Source organism: Rattus norvegicus, chromosome 4 (genome assembly GCF_036323735.1).
Source record: "Rattus norvegicus strain BN/NHsdMcwi chromosome 4, GRCr8, whole genome shotgun sequence".
NCBI lineage: Eukaryota > Metazoa > Chordata > Mammalia > Rodentia > Muridae > Rattus > Rattus norvegicus.
This window is the reverse complement of record NC_086022.1, coordinates 166657179-166673916: the sequence shown is the minus strand read 5'-3', so window position 1 is coordinate 166673916 and position 16738 is coordinate 166657179. Positions and strand designations below refer to the sequence as shown.

The following is a 16738-nucleotide window of genomic DNA, read 5'->3' as shown; positions in this document are numbered from 1 at the left end:
CAGGAGACAGCTATATCAGACTCCTGTTAGGATGTACTTCTTGGCATCTGCAATATTATCTTGGTTTTGTAGCTGTATATGGGCTGTATCCCCATGTATGGCAGTCTCTGCCTGGCCGTTCCTTCAGCCTCTGCTCCAAACTTTGTTTCCAAATTTCTCCTGTGAGTAATTTTGTTCCCCTTCTCAAAAAGACTAAAGCATCCACACTTTGGTTGTCCTTCTTGAACTTCATGTAGTCTGTGGATTGGATATTGGATAATTCAAGATTTAGGGCTAATATCCACTTATCAGTGAGTGCATACCATGTGTGTTCTTTTGTGAATGGGTTACTTCACTCAGGATGACATTTTGTAGTTCCATCCATTTGCTTATGAATTTCATAAGATCATTGTTTTTAATAGCTGAGTTATACTCCATTGTGTAGATGTACCACATTCTCTGTATCCATTCTTCTGTTGACAGATATCTGGGTAGTTTCCCAGTTTTGGCTGGAATGATGTGGCTGCTATGAACATAGTGGAGCATGTGTCTTTGTTATATATTGGAGCATCTTTTGGGTTAATTATCTTAGCCATTCTGACTGGTGTGAAGTGAATCTCAGGGTTGTTTTGATTTGCATTTACCTTATGATGTTGAATACTTCTTTAGGTTCTTCTCAGCCATTTAATATTCCTTAGCTGAGAATTCTTTGTTTAGCCCTCTACCCCATTTTTTGATAGGGTTATTTGGCTCTCTTAAGCCCAACTTCTTGAGCTCTTTGTATTTATTGGATATTAGCCATTTATAGGATCTTTTCCCAATCTGTGGATTGCTGTTTTGTCCTATTGATATTGTCCTCTGCCTTACAGAAGCTTTGAAATTTTATGAAGTCCCGTTTGTTGACTTTTGATCTCAGAGCATAAGACACTTTTGTTCTTTTCAAGAAATTTGCCCCAGTGCCCATGTGTTTGAGGTTCTTCCACATTTTCTCTCTTATTAGTTTCAGTATATCTGGTTTTATGGGGAGGTCCTTGATCCGGTTGCACTTGAGCTTTGTACAGGGCAATAAGAATGGATCAATTTGCATTCTTCTACAGGCTGACATCCAGTTGAACCAGCACCATTTGCTGAAAATGATTATCTTTTTTTTTCCACTGAGTGGTTTTAGCTCCTTTGTCAAAGATTAATTGACCACAGGTGTGTGGGTTCATTTCTGGGTCTTCAGTTCTATTCCATTGATCTACCTGCCTGTTGCGGTATCAATACCAAACAGTTTTTAATCACTATTGCTTTGTAATACAGCTTGCGGTCAGGGATGGTGATTCCCCCAGAAGTTGTTTTATTGTTGAGGATAGTTTTAGCTATCCTGGGTTTTTTTGTTATTCCAAATAAATTTGCGAATTGTACTTTCTAACTCTATGAAGAATTGAGTTGGAATTTTGATGGGGATTATATTGAATCTGTAGATTGCTTTGGACAAGACGTCCATTTTTACAGTAGTAATCTGCCAGTCCACAAGCATGGGAGATCTTTCCATCTTCTGAGATCTTCTTCAATTTCTTTTCAGAGACTTAAAGTTCCTGTCGGACAGATCTTCCTTTGTTAGAGTCACACCAAGATATTTTATATTATTTGTGACTACTGCGAAAAGTGTCATTTACCTAATTTTTTTAAGCTTGTTTATCCTTTGAGTAGAGGAAGGCTACTGATTTATTTGATTTAATTTTATATCCAGCCACTTTGCTGAGCTTTTTTTTATCAGGCTTAGTAGTTCTCTGGTGGAACTTTGGAGGTAACTTAAGTATGCTCTCATGTTATCTGCACATAGTAATACTTTGACTCTTTCCTTTCCAATTTGTATCACTTTGACCTACTTTTGTTGTCTGATTGCTCTGGCTAGGAGTTTGAGTATTATACTGAGTAAGTAGGGAGAGTTGGTAGTCTTGTCTAGTCCCTGATTTTAGTGGGATTGCTTCACATTTCTCTCCTTTAGTTTAATGTTGGCTACAGGTTTGTTCAATATTACTTTTACTATGTTTAAATATGGACTTTGAGTTCCTAATATTTCTAAGACTTAACAGGAAGGGGTGTTGAACTTTTTCAAATGCTTTCTCAGCATCTAATGAGAAGATTATGTGTTTTTTTCTTTCAGTTTGTTCATCTTGTGGATTTTGTTGACTGATTTCTGTGTATTGGACGATCACTGTATCCTTGGATGAAGCCTACATGATCACGACAGATGATTGTTATGATGTATTCTTGTATTTGGTTTGCCAAAATTTTATTGAGCATTTTTGCCTTGATATTCATAAGGGAAATTGGTCAGAAGTTTTCTTTCTTTGTTGGGTCTCTGGTTCAGGTATAAGTGTAATTGTGGCTTCATAGGATTGTGTAATCTTCCATCTCTCTCTACAATGTGGGAAAGTTTGGATAGTATTGGTCTTAGGTCTTTTATGAAGGTCTGATAGAGTTCTACACTAAGGCCATCTGGTCTAAGGATTTTTTTTCGTTGGGAGATTTTTAATAACTGCTTCTATTTCTTTAGGAGTTTTGGGATTGTTCAGGTGTTTTATCTGATCCTGATTTAACTTTGGTACCCGCCATCCATGTAGAAAATTGTCCATTTCATCCAGATTTCAAGTTTTGTTGAATATAGACTTTCATAGTAGGATATGTTGATTTTTTTGGATTTCCTCTGATTCTGTTGTTATCTCTCCCATTTCATTTCAGATTTTGTTAATTTAGAATCTCTCTCTGTGCCTTCTGGTTAGTCAGGCTAAGTGTTTATTTTTCTTGTTGATTTTCTCAAGCTTCTGGTTTTGTTGATTTTTTTTTTACTTTTTTTTATTAACTTGAGTATTTCTAATATACATTTCGAGTGTTATTCCCTTTCCCGATTTCCGGGCAAACATTCCCCTCCCCCCTCTCCTTCCTTATGGGTATTCCCCTCCCAACCTTCCCCAATTGCCGCCCTCCCCCCAACAGTCTAGTTCACTGGGGGTTCAGTCTTAGCAGGACCCAGGGCTTCCCCTTCCACTGGATATTCATTGCTACCTATGAGGTCAGAGTCCAGGGTCAGTCCATGTATAGTCTTTAGGTAGTGGCTTAGTGACTGGAAGCTCTGGTTGCTTGGCATTGTTGTACATATGGGGTCTTGAGCCCCTTCAAGCTCTTCCAGTTCTTACTCTGATTCCTTCAACGGGGGTTCTATTCTCAGTTCAGTGGTTTGCTGCAGGCATTCGCCTCTGTATTTGCTGTATTCTGGCTGTGTCTCTCAGGAGCTATCTATCCGGCTCCTGTCGGTCTGCACTTCTTTGCTTCATCCATCTTGTCTAATTGGGTGGCTGTATATGTATGGGCCACATGTGGGGCAGGCTCTGAATGGGTGTTCCTTCAGTCTCTGTTTTAATCTTTGCCTCTCTCTTCCCTGCCAAGGGTATTCTTGTTCCCCTTTTAAAGAAGGAGTGAAGCTTTCACATTTTGATCATCTGTCTTGAGTTTCATTTGTTCTAGGCATCTAGGGTAATTCAAGCATTTGGGCTAATAGCCACTTATCAATGAGTGCATACCATGTATGTCTTTCTGTGACTGGGTTAGCTCATTCAGGATAATATTTTCCAGTTCCAACTATTTGCCTATCAATTTCATAAAGTCGTTGTTTTTGATAGCTGAGTAATATTCCATTGTGTAGATGTACCACATTTTCTGTATCCATTCCTCTGTTGAAGGGCATCTGGGTTCTTTCCAGCTTCTGGCTATTATAAATAAGGCTGCGATGAACATAGTGGAGCACGTGTCTGTTTTATATGTTGGGGCATCTTTTGGGTATATGCCCAAGAGAGGTATAGCTAGATCCTCAGGCAGTCCAATGTCCAATTTTCTGAGGAACCTCCAGACTGATTTCCAGAATGGTTGTACCAGTCTGCAATCCCACCAAAAATGGAGGAGTGTTCCTCTTTCTCTGCATCCTTGCCAGCATCTGCTGTCACCTGAGTTTTTGATCTTAGCCATTCTCACTGGTGTGAGGTGAAATCTCAGGGTTGTTTTGATTTGCATTTCCCTTATGACTAAAGATGTTGAACATTTCTTTAGGTGTTTCTCAGCCATTCGGCATTCCTCAGCTGTGAATTGTTTGTTTAGCTCTGAACCCCATTTTTTAATAGGGTTATTTGTCTCCCTGCGGTCTAACTTCTTGAGTTCTTTGTATATTTTGGATATAAGGCCTCTATCTGTTGTAGGATTGGTAAAGATCGTTTCCCAATCTGTTGGTTGCCGTTTTGTCCTAACCACAGTGTCCTTTGCCTTACAGAAGCTTTGCAGTTTTATGAGATCCCATTTGTTGATTCTTGATCTTAGAGTATAAGCCATTGGTGTTTTGTTCAGGAAATTTTTTCCAGTGCCCATGTGTTCCAGATGCTTCCCTAGTTTTTCTTCTATTAGTTTGAGTGTGTCTGGTTTGATGTGGAGGTCCTTGATCCACTTGGACTTAAGCTTTGTACAGGGTGATAAGGATGGATCGATCTGCATTCTTCTACATGTTGCCTCCAGTTGAACCAGCACCATTTGCTGAAAATGCTATCTTTTTTCCATGGGATGGTTTTGGCTCCTTTGTCAAAAATCAAGTGCCCATAGGTGTGTGGGTTCATTTCTGGGTCTTCAATTCTATTCCATTGGTCTATCTGTCTGTCTCTGTACCAATACCATGCAGTTTTTAGCACTATTGCTTTGTAATACTGCTTCAGTTCAGGGATAGTGATTCCCCCTGAAGTCCTTTTATTGTTGAGGATACTTTTAGCTATCCTGGGTTTTATGTTATTCCAGATGAATTTGCAAATTGTTCTGTCTAACTCTTTGAAGAATTGGATTCGTATATTGATGGGGATTGCATTGAATCTGTAGATCGCTTTTGGTAAAATGGCCATTTTTACTATATTAATCCTGCCAATCCATGAGCATGGGAGATCTTTCCATCTTCTGAGGTCTTCTTCAATTTCTTTCTTCAGTGTCTTGAAGTTCTTATTGTACAGATCTTTTACTTGCTTGGTTAAAGTCACACCGAAGTACTTTATATTATTTGGGTCTATTATGAAGGGTGTCGTTTCCCTAATTTCTTTCTCAGCTTGTTTCTCTTTTGTGTAGAGGAAGGCTACTGATTTATTTGAGTTAATTTTATACCCAGCCACTTTGCTGAAGTTGTTTATCAGCTTTAGTAGTTCTCTGGTGGAACTTTTGGGATCACTTAAATATACTATCATATCATCTGCAAACAGTGATATTTTGACTTCTTCTTTTCCGATCTGTATCCCCTTGACCTCCTTTTGTTGTCTGATTGCTGTGGCTAGAACTTCAAGAACTATATTGAATAAGTAGGGAGAGAGTGGGCAGCCTTGTCTAGTCCCTGGTTTTAGTAGGATTGCTTCAAGTTTCTTTCCATTTAGTTTAATGTTAGCAACTGGTTTGCTGTATATGGCTTTTAATATGTTTAGTTATGGGCCTTGAATTTCTATTCTTTCCAGGACTTTTATCATGAATGAGTGTTGGATTTTGTCAAATGCTTTCTCAGCATCTAATGAAATGATCATGTGGTTTTGTTCTTTCAGTTTGTTTATATAATGGATCACGTTGATGGTTTTCCATATATTAAACCATCCCTGCATGCCTGGGATGAAGCCTACTTGATCATGGTAGATGATTGTTTTGATGTGCTCTTGGATTCGGTTGGCCAGAATTTTATTGAGTATTTTTGCGTCGATATTCATAAGGGAAATTGGTCTGAAGTTCTCTTTCTTTGTTGGGTCTTTGTGTGGTTTAGGTGTAAGAGTAATTGTGGCTTCATAGAAGGAATTCGGTAGTGCTCCATCTGTTTCAATTTTGTGGAATAGTTTGGATAATATTAGTATGAGGTCTCCTATGAAGGTCTGATAGAATTCTGCACTAAACCCGTCTGGACCTTGGTTGGGAGACCTTTAATGACTGCTTCTATTTCCTTAGGAGTTATGGGGTTGTTTAACTGGTTTATCTGTTCCTGATTTAACTTCGGTACCTGGTGTCTGTCTAGGAAATTGTCCATTTCCTGCAGATTTTCAAGTTTTGTTGAATATAGGCTTTTATAGTAAGATCTGATGATTTTTTGAATTTCCTCTGAATGTGTATTATGTCTCCCTTTTCATTTCTGATTTTGTTAACTTGGACACACTCTCTGTGTCCTCTCGTTAGTCTGGCTAAGGGTTTATCTATCTTGTTGATTTTCTCAAAGAACCAACTTTTGGTTCTGTTGATTCTTTCTATGGTCCTTTTTGGTTTCTACTTGGTTAATTTCAGCTCTGAATTTGATTATTTCCTGCCTTCTACTCCTCCTGGGTGTATTTGCTTCTTTTTGTTCTAGAGCTTTTAGGTGTGCTGTCAAGCTGCTGACATATGCTCTTTCCTGTTTCTTTCTGCAGGCACTCAGCACTATGAGTTTTCCTCTTAGCACAGCTTTCATTGTGTCCCATAAGTTTGGGTATGTTGTAACTTCAGTTTCATTAAATTCTAAAAAGTCTTTAATTTCTTTCTTTATTTCTTCCTTGACCAGGGTATCATTGAGTAGAGCATTGTTCAATTTCCTCGTATATGTGGGCATTCTTCCCTTATTGTTATTGAAGACCAGTTTTAGGCCGTGGTGGTCCGATAGCACGCATGGGATTATTTCTATCTTTCTGTACCTGTTGTGGCCCGTTTTTTGACCAATTATATGGTCAATTTTGTAGAAAGTACCATGAGGAGCTGAGAAGAAGGTATATCCTTTTGCTTTAGGATAGAATGTTCTATAAATATCTGTTAAGTCCATTTGGCTCATGACTTCTCTTAGTCTGTCTACGTCTCTGTTTAATTTCTGTTTCCATGATCTGTCCATTGATGAGAGTGGGGTGTTGAAATCTCCTACTATTATTGTGTGAGGTGCAATGTGTGTTTTGAGCTTTAGTAAGGTTTCTTTTACGTATGTAGGTGCCCTTGTATTTGGGGCATAGATTTTTAGGATTGAGAGTTCATCTTGGTGGATTTTCCCTTTGATGAATATGAAGTGTCCTTCCTTATCTTTTTTGATGACTTTTAGTTGAAAATTGATTTTATCTGATATTAGAATGGCTACTCCAGCTTGCTTCTTCCGACCCTTTGCTTGGAAAGTTGTTTTCCAGCCTTTCACTCTGAGGTGGTGTCTGTGTTTGTCTCTGAGGTGTGTTTCCTGTAGGCAGCAGAATGCAGGTTCCTCGTTGCCTATCTAGTTTGTTAATCTATGTCTTTTTATTGGGGAGTTGAGGCCATTGATGTTGAGAGATATTAAGGAATAGTGATTATTACTTCCCGTTATATTCATATTTGGATGTGAGGTTATGTTTGTGTGCTTTTCTTCTCTTTGTTTTGTTGCCAAGACAATTAGTTTCTTGCTTCTTCTAGGGTATAGCTTGCCTCCTTATGTTGGGCTTTACCATTTATTATCCTTTGTTGTGCTGGATTTGTAGAAAGATATTGTGTAAATTTGGTTTTGTCATGGAATATCTTGGTCTCCATCTATGTTAATTGAGAGTTTTGCAGGATACAGTAACCTGGCCTGGCATTTGTGTTCTCTTAGGGTATGTATGACATCAGTCCAGGATCTTCTGGCCTTCATAGTTTCTGGCGAAAAGTCTGGTGTGATTCCGATAGGTCTGCCTTTATATGTTACTTGACCTTTTTCCCTTACTGCTTTTAATATTCTTTCTTTATTTTGTGCCTTTGGTGTTTTGACTATTATGTGACGGGAGGTGTTTATTTTCTGGTCCAATCTATTTGGAGTTCTGTAGGCTTCTTGTATACCTATGGGTATCTCTTTTTTTAGGTTAGGGAAGTTTTCTTCTATGATTTTGTTGAAGATATTTACTGGTCCTTTGAGCTGGGAGTCTTCACTCTCTTCTCTACCTATTATCCTTAGGTTTGATCTTCTCATTGAGTCCTGGATTTCCTGTATGTTTTGGATCAGTAGCTTTTTCCACTTTACATTATCTTTGTCAGGTGAGTCAATGATTTCTATGGAATCTTCTGCTCCTGAGATTCTCTCTTCCATCTCCTGTATTTTGTTGGTGAAGCTTGTATCTACAGCTCCTTGTCTCTTCATTTGGTTTTCTATATCCAGGATTGTTTCCATTTGTTCTTTCTTGATTGCTTATATTTCCATTTTTAATTCCTTCAACTGTTTGATTGTGTTTTCCTGGAATTCTTTCAGGGATTTTTGTGACTCCTCTCTATGGGCTTCTACTTGTTTATTTATGGATTCCTGGAATTCTTTCAGGGATTTTTGTGACTCCTCTCTATGGGCTTCTACTTGTTTAATTATGTTTTCCTGGAGTTCTTTCAGGCATTTTTGTGATTTCTCTCTGTAGGCTTCTACTTGTTCTCTAAGGGAGTTCTTCAGGTCTTTCTTGAAGCCCTCCAGCATCATGATCAAATATGATTTTGAAACTAGATCTTGCTTTTCTGGTGTGTTTGGATATTCCATGTTTTTTTTGGTGGGAGAATTGGGCCCCGATGGTGCCATGTAGTCTTGGTTTCTGTTGCTTGGGTTCCTGTGCATGCCTCTCGCCATCAGATTATCTCTATTGTTACTTTGTTCTGCTATTTCTGACAGTGGCTATACTGCCCTATAAGCCTGTGTGTCAGGAGTGCTGTAGACCTGTTTTCCTGTTTTCTTTCAGCCTGTTATGGCGACAGAGTGTTCTGCTTTTGGGCGTGTAGTTTTTCCTCTCTACAGGTCTTCAGCTGTTCCTGTGGGCCTTTGTCTTGAGTTCACCAGACAGGTCACTTGCAGCAGAAAAGTTGGTCTTACCTGTGGTCCCGAGGCTCAAATTCGCTCATGGGGTGCTGCCCTCGAGCTCTCCGCGGTGGCAGCAACCAGGAAGATATGCGCTGCTTTTTCCGGGAACTTCAGTGCACCAGGGTTCCAGATGGCGTTTGGTGTTTTCCTCTGGCGTCCGAGATGTGTGTGCAGAGTGCAGTCTCTTCTGGTTTCCCAGGTGTGTCTGCCTCTCTGAGGGTTTAGCTCTCCCTCCCACGGGATTTGGGTGTAGAGAACTGTTTATCTGGTCTGTTTCCTTTAGGTTCCGGCGTTGTCTCAGACGCAGTGGTCCTTCTGCTCCTGGGCCCTCCCCCACGGGAACACAGAGGCCTTATACAGTTTCCTCTTGGGCCAGGGATGTGGGCAGGGGTGGGCAGTGTTGGTGGTCTCTTCTGCTCTGCAGCCTCAGGAGTGCCCACGTGACCAGGCAGTGGGGTCTCTCTCCCAAGGTGTCTGGGAGCAGAGAGCTGCTGCGGGCCGGGATCCGAGGGTGTGGGACTCCCGGTAAACACAGGAGGTGCCCGGTCCTAGAGGAATTCTGCCTCTTTGTGTCCGGAGATCACCAGGCAGGTCTCTTGCAGCAGAAAAGTTGGTCTTACTTGTGGTCCCTAGGCTCAAGTTTGCTCGAGGCGTGCTGCCCAAGAGCTGTCCGCGGTGGTGGCAGCAACCAGGAAGATCTGTGCCGCTGTTTCCGGGAGCTTCAGTGCACCAGGGTTCCAGATGGAGTTTGGTGTTTTCCTCTGGCGTCCGAGACGTGTCTTGTTGATTCTTTGTATAGTTCTTTGTGTTTCTACTTGGTTGATTTCAGCTCTTAGTTTGATTATTTGCTGACATCTATTTGTCTTGGTTTGTATTTGTTTCTTTTTATCTAAAGCTCTCAGGTGTGCTGTCAGTCTGCTAATGTATGCTGTCTCCTGTTTCTTTTTGGAGTCATTCACAGCTATGAGTTTTCCTCTTAGCACTGCTTTCATTGTGTGTCATAAGTTTGGGTATGTTGTGCCTTCATTTTCATTAAATTCTAAAAAGTCTTTACTTTTGATATTCTTTTCTTCCCTGACCAAATTTTCATTGAGTAGAGCATTTTTTAACTTCGATATGTATGTGGGCTTTCTGTCGAATTTGTTGCTATTGAACCCCGCCCTTAATCTGGGGTGGTCTGATAGAATAGGTAAGACTAATTCAATACTCCTGTATCTGTTGAGGTTTATTTTGTGTATGATTATATGTTCCATTTTTGATCAGGGAACACAAGGTGCTGAGAAAGTGGCATTTTTTTTAGGGTGAAATGTTCTATAGATATCAATTAAATCTACTTGGTTAGTAACTTCTTTTAGTTTCTCTGTGTTTTTGTTTAATTTCTGTTTCCATGGTCTGTCCTTTGGTGAGACTGGGATGTTGAAATCTCCTACTATTATTGTGTGAAATGAAATGTGTGCTCTGAACTTTAGTAACTTTTCTTTTACAAATGTGGGTGCCCTTGCATTTGGGTCAGAGATATTTAGAATTGAGAGTTGATTTTGGTGGATATTTTCCTTTGAAGTGTAGGTAGTGTCTTTCCTCATCTCTATTGATAACATTTTGTTGAAAGTCCATGTTGTTGGATACTAGAATTGCTACCCCAACTTGGTTCTTGGTACCATTTGCTCAGAAAAATTTTTCCTCATTCTTTTACTTTCAGGTAATGTCTGTGTTTGAATCTGAGTTGTGTTTCCTGTATGCGGCAGTATGCTGGATCCTTTTGTGTATTCAGTCTCCTATTCTATGTCTTTTTATTTGGGAAATTTAGTCCATTGATGTTGAGAAATATTACGCATCAATGGTTGTTGCTTCCTGTTATTTTTGTTGTTAGAGGTGGAATATGTTTTTGTGGCTATCTTCTTTTGGATGTGTTGTGAAAAGATTACTTTCTTGCTTTTTCTAGGGTGTAGTTTACCTCTGTGTTGGACTTTTCCTTCTATTATTGTCTGCAGGGCTGGGTTTGTGGAAAGATACGGTTTAAATTTGGTTTTGTCTTAAAGTTTTCTTCTATCATTTTGTTGAAGATACTTGCTTGCTCTTTGTGGTTCTTTTATACCTATTATTAGGTTCGGTTTTTTCATTGTGTCCTGGATTTTTTCAGTGTTTTGAGATAGGAGCTTTTTGGATTTTGAATTTTGTACTGGTCTGTCAATGTCCTCTATTCTATCTTCTGACACTGAGATTATCTCTTCTACCTCTTATATTCCGTTGGTGACACTTGCATCTGTGACTCCTGTTCTCTTCCCTAGGTTTTCCATCTCCATGGTGGTTTACTTTTGAATGTTTTTTAATGATTCTATTTTCATTTTTAGGACCTAGACAATTGATTTTTTTCAATTTCTTCTTCTGCTTGATTGTGTTCTCCTATATTTCTTTAAGGGATTTATGTGTTTCATTTTTAATGGCTTCTTCTCATTTACTTACCTTCTCCTGTATTTCTTTAAGGAAGTTATTTGTATTCTACTTGAAGTCTTCAATCATCTTCATGAAATGAGAGTTTAGATCTGAATCTTGCTTCATAGGTGTGCTGGGGGCAAGGACCTACTGTGATGGAAGAACTGGGTTTTGATGTTGTCAAACCAAATTGTTTTCTGATGCTTATGTTCTTGCACTTGTCTCTTGCAATCTGGTTATCTCTGGTTTTATTTGGCCTCCCTGTCTCTGACTGTAGCTTATCCTTCCTTGAGCATCCTTAAGCATGTGATCCTGCAATCCTGTGATCCTGTGATCCTGATGTTTCAGAATACCTGGGGAGTTGAGCTGCAACTGTGGTGTGGGCTGTGTGGCATTGGGTCCACTGCCAGGGCTCTGGTTCCTGGCTCAGGTGGGAACCAGAAGTTTTGCAGGTCTCTGACTGTCAGGGGATCTGCTTCCCTGATTTGCAGTGGTCCGTGTACACTGAGATTTTGGGTAAGGTTTTGGGTTTTACCTATGCAGATGGGTTTGTTGGAATACTGGGGAGTCAAGTTGCAATTAGGGTATGGGATGTGTTGGATCAGGTCCAGCCCTGGGACTCTAGTCCCAGGCATAGGAGGGATTCTGAAGCCATGCAGTTCTCTGGCTGGGCAGGGAATCTGCTTCCCTTGATCACAACAGTCCAAGTTAGCTCACATTTTTATTTTTTGAGTATAGAAGAGCTTTTCGTTTGGAGGAATCTTATTATTTTATGCTATACTTTCCAATTTATATAGCTTTCCTGCTTGGAATATGTGTGTTTATAAAAATGTAATTATTATTTATTTTATGAAAAACAATTTCACATTTTTATTTAATTCACTCTTGTCACACTTATTCCCCTTTCCTCTGAAGTCTACTTTCTCCATCAACCCTATGTCTTTGAGTTCCTCATCACACTCTCATTTATTTTTGTAGTTTTGTTTTTCTTTACATTTTTGAAGCTATTGTATTAACCTGAAGCCATCACCAGTGTTGTGTTTTATAAAAAAGAAGCCAGGAAACCTTTATAGAGCCAGGGATATTGATATGGGAGGGATGGCTTGGTGGGCACATACTGAGGCATTCCTTCTCCCTGAGGTACTAGCCATAAGATTAACATAATATTGAGTAGAGTTTATTTAGGGCACATAAAAGGGAGTTGAGACTGGAGTAGAGATAGAGAGTGAGAGAGAGAGGGAGAGAGAGAGAGAGAGAGAGAGAGAGAGAGAGAGAGAGAGAGAGAGAAAGGAGGAAGGGAGGGTGGCAAGAAATGTAGGGAGAGAGAAGGGAGGGAAGGGGAAGGAGAGAGAGGGAGAAAGGGATCAGAGAGTCAGAGAAAGTTAAAGGGCAGAGAGAATAATAGACCGAGAAGTGGCCAAACAGCTCCTTTATATCAAACCAGGACTAGGTGACAGGCAGGTTACTGTTCCACAGAGCTTTAAATGAATGCCAAAATTCCTTCGGTTTGATTTATTTAAAAAAAGGAGAAACCAGAAAGAGGTGAGGGTGAAGCAGGAATAGGGTCTTCATGATCTTTAGCTACTTCTTCCTGACTTTGGGGTGAACATGTCTCTGGGAGACCTAAGAAAATGGGGATGGGGATGTTGGTCAAGTCTTAGGAGAGTTCACTGTTCCCTTGCTATCCAGAGTCTATGGAACCATCTGTGACTAGGAAGGAGCAGATCAAATAGAAGTGTCTGTCTGGGACAGTAGATTGGAGCTTCTGTGGATTTATTCTTTGGAGCTGTGCTGGATGGAGATTTTGAGTAAATGCCTGGATTTGGCAAGATGCTGAAACTCACACACACACACACACACACACACACACACACACACACAGAGAGAGAGAGAGAGAGAGAGAGAGAGAGAGAGAGAGAGAGAGAGAGGTAGAGAATGAAGTTAGTTACATTTGAGAGAAACATTTTTCTTTGGTTCACATTGGAAACCTTTTAAGTCTTGGTAGTTGAGGTGAGGTGAGTCTCAATTCCAGGGAACAAGGGAGGAATCACAGACTCTGGAATAGGTAACAGGTAGAAACTTGGGCTATTGATTGGCAGGTGTGCTTATTTAGATGGCATCTGTTTGGTCCATGAGAGGTAGATCTGAATGTGTTTCCTGGAGCTTCTAAGGTGAACTTAGGGAAGACATGAGGAGTAAAGGGGGCTTTTTCCTTTTGTCTAGGAGACTAAATATTTTTAAGTTTATAAATTTAGCACAATCAGAAGCATTTGAAGTATGTATTTAAAAGACTATTAAAGGAAATGAAAACTTGACGATCTTGTGAATGTGATAATTGATCATATAATTTGGCATGAGAAACACTTTAAGTCTATAGTTAAAAGACAACCAAAGGAAACCTATATTAGTAGCTATAATAGCTGATAATATATATAGCATGGGGAACATTTTAAGTCTATAGTTAGGATGTAACCAATTCTATTGATAAAAAATAGGATTTTAACTCTTGAAGTCTCAATATAACAGTGGCATAACAAGGGTAGGAAATATGCAGCATTTAGTTACTGGAAACTGAGTTCAGATAAGGAAGTAGCATAAGGTTATATTTGTTAAAGGTTATACCTGAACTTATGTATCCTTTATTGTGAAGCTTGTGGGCAAGGCAAACCTGTCTGTCTCTGATATAAGTCCTGGTAGTCTTATCTAGTTAACAAATTGACTAATGAGCTATTAAGGTGGTGGATTACCTTGGGGTAAGGAACTGAAGGTCTGTTTCCTAGCTGTCATGTTACAGTTACTTTAGCTGTCAATATAGTTAAAATCTAGGAAGAATAAATTTTAATCTAGGTATCGTGTATTAATTAAAATGGCAGAAGTCAGTCTATAGTTGTCTTAGGGTTTCACTGCTATGAACAGATACCATGACCAAGACAAGTCTTATAAGCACTAACATTTAATTGGAATGACTTACGGGTCAGAGTTTCAGTCCATTATCATCAAAGCAGGAACATGGCAGCATCCAGGCAGGGATGGTGCAGGAGAAGCTGACAGTTCCACATCTTCATCTGAAGGCTGCTAACAGAATACTGACTTCAGGCAGCTAGAACTAGTGTATTCTAGCCCAGGCTCACTGTGACACACCTACTCCAACAAAGTCATACCTCCTAATAGTGTCACTCCCTGGCTCAAGCATGTACAAACCATGACAGTAGTCTATTGCTCTAAATAGTTTCCAGGTTCTTGTGGTCTCTATTGCAACTTGGGTAGAGTCAGTCGGGCTGTCAGCCCCTGTGGAGCTGGAATATGGGAAAAATGACTGAGCTTGTATTAGGCAATAGGAGACATTTAACTCCTTGGTTAGCGTCTGTTTTTCCACAGTCTAAGCAAAGCCCTGGAATCAGGCAAGACAATGGAGCAGTGTTTCTCACAATGTGGGCAGTTTTATTCCTATGTCCATATTTTCTCTAAGACTTTGGGGGTATGTGTTGTCACTGTTAGGCTTTGGGCATTTGACATAAAAACTTAAACATTTAATGTTACATTTAGCAGATTTCTGAAAAGATTGAGAACCCATATGTATTAAGCATATTTGAGTTATGCAATCTGTGTTTGTTTAATTATTTCTCCTGGATGTAACTAGCAAATAAAGAGAGTATATTATTACTTAAAAGCAGTAGCAAAAACAAAATTAAACCTATATTTAAGTCAGTGATCATTAACCTTTTCTACTGTTTTAAATATTTGAATTAATAATAAAATTACTGTTTATCAAGGCAGGATCAAAATCATGACAACCTTATCTTTTTTTTTCGTTATATTATTTTTTTATTGGTTATTTACTTATTTATATTTCAAATGTTATCCCCCTCCCCAGTTTCCCTTCTGCAAACCTCCATTCCACACCCACTCTGCTTCTATAAGGGTTCTCCCCGACTCACCCACCCACTCCTGACTCACCATCCAGGATTCCCCTAAGCTGGGGCATTGAGCCTTCACCAGACCAAGGGTCTCCCCCTCCCATTGATGCCATATAAGGCCAACTTCTGCTACATATGAGGCTGGAGACATGGGTCCTTCCATGTGTACTTTTTGGTTGATGGTTTAGCTTCTGGGAACTTGGGGCCTCTGGTTGGTTGATATTGCTGTTCTTCCTATGGGATTGCAAACTCCTTCAGCTCCTTCAATCCTTCCCCTAACTCCTCCATTGGGGTCTTCATGCTGTGTGCATCTGCCTCTGTATTTATCAGGCTCTGGTAGAGCCTCTCAGGAGACAGCAATATCAGGCTTGTGTCAGCATGCACTTCTTTTTTTTTTTTTTTTTTTTTATTAACTTGAGTATTTCTTATATACATTTCAAGTGTTATTCCCTTTCCCGGTTTCCGGGCAAACATCCCCCTCCCCCCTCCCCTTCCTTATGGGTGTTCCCCTCCCAACTCTCCCCCCATTGCCGCCCTCCCCCCATAGTCTAGTTCACTGGGGGTTCAGTCTTAGCAGGACCCAGGGCTTCCCCTTCCACTGGTGCTCTTACTAGGATATTCATTGCTACCTATGGGGTCAGAGTCCAGGGTCAGTCCATGTATAGTCTTTAGGTAGTGGCTTAGTCCCTGGAAGCTCTGGTTGCTTGACATTGTTGTACTTTTGGGGTCTCGAGCCCCTTCAAGCTCTTCCAGTTCTTTCTCTGATTCCTTCAACGGGGGACCTATTCTCAGTTTGGTGGTTTGCTGCTGGCATTCGCCTCTGTATTTGCTGTATTCTGGCTGTGTCTCTCAGGAGCTATCTACATCCGGCTCCTGTCGGTCTGCACTTCTTTGCTTCATCCATCTTGTCTAATTGGGTGGCTGTATATGTATGGGCCACATGTGGGGCAGGCTCTGAATGGGTGTTCCTTCAGTCTCTGTTTTAATCTTTGCCTCTCCCTTCCCTGCCAAGGATATTCTTTTTCCTCATTTAAAGAAGGAGTGAAGCATTCACATTTTGATCATCCGTCTTGAGTTTCGTTTGTTCTAGGGATCTAGGGTAATTCAAGCATTTGGGCTAATAGCCACTTATCAATGAGTGCATACCATGTATGTCTTTCTGTGAATGGGTTAGCTCACTCAGGATGATATTTTCCAGTTCCAACCATTTGCCTACGAATTTCATAAACTCGTTGTTTTTGATAGCTGAGTAATATTCCATTGTGTAGATGTACTACATTTTCTGTATCCATTCCTCTGTTGAAGGGCATCAGGGTTCTTTCCAGTTTCTGGCTATTATAAATAAGGCTGCGATGAACATAGTGGAGCACGTGTCTCTTTTGTATGTTGAGGAATCTTTTGGGTATATGCCCAAGAGAGGTATAGCTGGATCCTCAGGTAGTTCAATGTCCAATTTTCTGAGGAACCTCCAGACTGATTTCCAGAATGGTTTTACCAGTCTGCAATCCCACCAACAATGGAGGAGTGTTCCTCTTTCTCCACATCCTCGCCAGCATCTGCTGTCACCTGAGTTTTTGAT

At 40.2% G+C, this 16738-nt stretch overlaps 1 protein-coding gene across 7 annotated transcripts in view; it reads left to right on the top strand.

Annotated features, from left to right (window-relative positions):
- Klra2 (killer cell lectin-like receptor, subfamily A, member 2) overlaps positions 1 to 16738 on the top strand; it is a 112572-nt gene that overhangs the window by 43378 nt on the left and 52456 nt on the right. The gene's annotated exons all lie outside the window — the stretch shown is intronic.